Genomic DNA, 2981 nt, shown 5'->3' on the forward strand with positions numbered 1-2981 from the left:
GTCATCAGGTTGGCCAACATAACGTAATAAAAATATTAAACCATTTAAAAGAATTTTTCCAAATTTTAAATAAAAACTAACAATTTTTAAATCCACTTGCATTTTTTATTAAATCTACGGTCATTTCTATATAAAATTGTTAATTTAAAAAAACCCATATTTTTTTTTTTATTAAAAAATAATTAAAAAGTTTGGGAACTATTGTGTATATCTGGTTGCCTAATTTATCTCTGTGAAAAATGGTTTAAAGTTTATGGTATAGATGGCAGCATATGTAATAATTTTTTTAAAATATAATTGGACGATATTGATTTAAATTCTAATTTTTAAACTGTTTTTATATAAAAATACTAATATTACTGAAGCAATTGTAGTATTCTACGTACAGCGAAAATTTACCGGCTGTATCCAATAAAATTTTAACAAGTAGATATCATATAACGCTAAATCAAAATAAGCCTTTTAATTTTAGTAATTTATTGAAAGATTTATTTAAACAGCAGTTTCTGGAAACCAGACTGGAAACGAACGATCAGTTCAAAAGCAAATTAATTAGGTTAGCTTTCATTAATCACTTTCCTGTTGTTGGGGCCAAGAAGTAATTGAAATATCTTTCGCTTCGTGTAAAATATGTACATTTATTTAAATGTCTTATTTAGGCGTAGCGGCATCTGTTTTGTCTCGCCAAAGCCTCGCTCATATTTCTTCGTTAAATTTAAGCCGAAATTATCAATTTAATTTCTTGTAGCGCCACGAAAATATAAAGCGACGAACTTCTGGTTTTGCGGAAACGATGCAAATCGCTAAAGAAAGACGTTGTAATCAGACTGGCTCTACAAAGTTGTAATAAATTATTTGTGGGGGGGGGGTGCCTTTAGTCTATACAGGGTGTTTCAAAAAACATGGACCATCTCTCGTGGGGATGGATATTCCTCACGTAAAAATAAGATATATTTTTCATATCAACATATTTGTCCGATTCTTTTTATTTCGTAACTGCAAGTGGTTAAAGTCCTTTAGTCCAAGTGCTTTTAGTGATTTGAATGAAATTTTGGGCGTCAGAGTCCCTACAAGTGCTACATATTTTAATGCTAAAAAAGTGTCGATAGATTTATTAGGGACGTGCGTATGGGTTATCACTGGAATATTTTTCGAAAAAAAAACGTGTACGCTACTGACCTTTTTTCCTTTGATAGCAAAATTGTATAGGCCGTTTAATGCCAAATAAAAGTTGTGTCTTAATATTTGTGTAATTAGTTATAATTACTATTAGTTCAGCCTACAGCAAATTCAAATAAAAAAATAATGAAATTTAAGATAATTACAAAAGACCTAATTTTAAAAAATTTTGACATCCTGTAATTTTAAAACTATGATACCCAATGTTTATATAGGAACTTTTTTCATATTTTATGATGAGGAATCAATGAGTACTTATTTAAAACGTTCGCAAATTAATGATGTTAAAAATTTTTAATGGTTGCTATTAGACATGGATCAAAGCAAATTAATATAAATGCGTTTATCTCATCTTCTTCTCGTCCGCTAACTCTCGAAAGAGTATGATGACATCATGTCTCAATTGGTCGGATTGTTGTTCTCCATCCCTCTCTATCTTGAGCGGCTATAGAAGCCTCTTGCAGGCCGTGACCAATAATTTCTTTGGTTTGGTCCACCCAGCGCGTCGGAGATCTCCCTCTTGGTCGTTTGCCATTAATCTTCTCTTCGATTATGAGTTTTTCCAGCCTACCTGTTCTTCTCGAAAAGTGCCCGAAGTACTTAAGGTATCACTGGTTTATTTTGGTTGAAAGTCTTGTGTTAACTTTCAACCGCCTTAGAATTGATACGTTGGTCCGATGTACTGTGTATGAAATTCGCAGCATTCTTCTGTAGGCTCACATTTCGAAAGCATCTATTTTTCGTCTGTTTGTAGTTTTTAGAGTCCAAGTCTTTGATGTATAAGTAGCGATAGGAAAGATCAATGTGTTTACTAAATTTATTGCAGTCTTTCCATATTCGTGTTAGTTTTATAGTCTCGTTACGAGCTATTGCTAGTCCGCGTTTTCACAGCCTCCCTTGTTTATTATGAGGGATCCGAGGTAATTGAACTTTTCAACCACCTATGTATGGTGTAGTGTTCTTAGAGGTAGCACCTCTTGGGTGATGACGACCACTTCTACTTTGGTAGTTGGACATTGACCATTTGATCCTAGTAGCTCCAAGAAGCTGTTGTGCACGCAGCGGCCATATCCCGGTAAACTGCTTTGGTCGGTAGGCTAAACCTAGTGAGGGGGATAGAACTTATTGAATATATCTGGTAATTTCCCTGGATAATCTCATCTACAGTGTACAAGACTACTATGGCATGGACAGCGAACAAAGTCGATAGGCATATGTATCAGGTGGACATGGCATATAGTAGCAGAGCTGCGATTTAAAGCCCAAAGGCCGAATATAGAGACTCAAATCTATTTCGGCCAAGACTAAAGACACCCTCTTGTCCTTAAGGCGGTTGAACCCAATAAAGAATCAACGGCGTGAGGATCAGGCAGGCAATGGGAAACCACCTGATTATATTCCCTACAGCATATCATGTTTATTTCATCAATGAGGCCGAGATCGACAAGAAACAACAAGAAAATATCAAGAAACAACATTTCGTCTAACAATAAAGTCCTTCAAGGTATTTACCCCTAAACCCGACAAAACCAGTAGTGTCCGTGAGAAACCCTGAGGGTTGGTAATACTAGACACAGGGCATGATATCAGGATATAAATTACTATTAGAATTCGACGTGTATGGCGTGCTTTACGTTACACACCTTGTAATTGTCTCATTCAACCACTAGATCTGATGAAGGTTTACAACAGACCGGAGCGTCTGCGTTCCGTTTTATTCAATATCCGATGTCGAATAGAAATTCTAATAATCAATGTATCATCCGACGTGGAACAATTATACGGCACCGGGAACAATAGAG

Source organism: Sitophilus oryzae, unplaced genomic scaffold, assembly GCF_002938485.1.
Source record: "Sitophilus oryzae breed Bouriz unplaced genomic scaffold, Soryzae_2.0 scaffold_1586_pilon_pilon, whole genome shotgun sequence".
Classification (NCBI taxonomy): Eukaryota; Metazoa; Arthropoda; class Insecta; order Coleoptera; family Curculionidae; genus Sitophilus; species Sitophilus oryzae.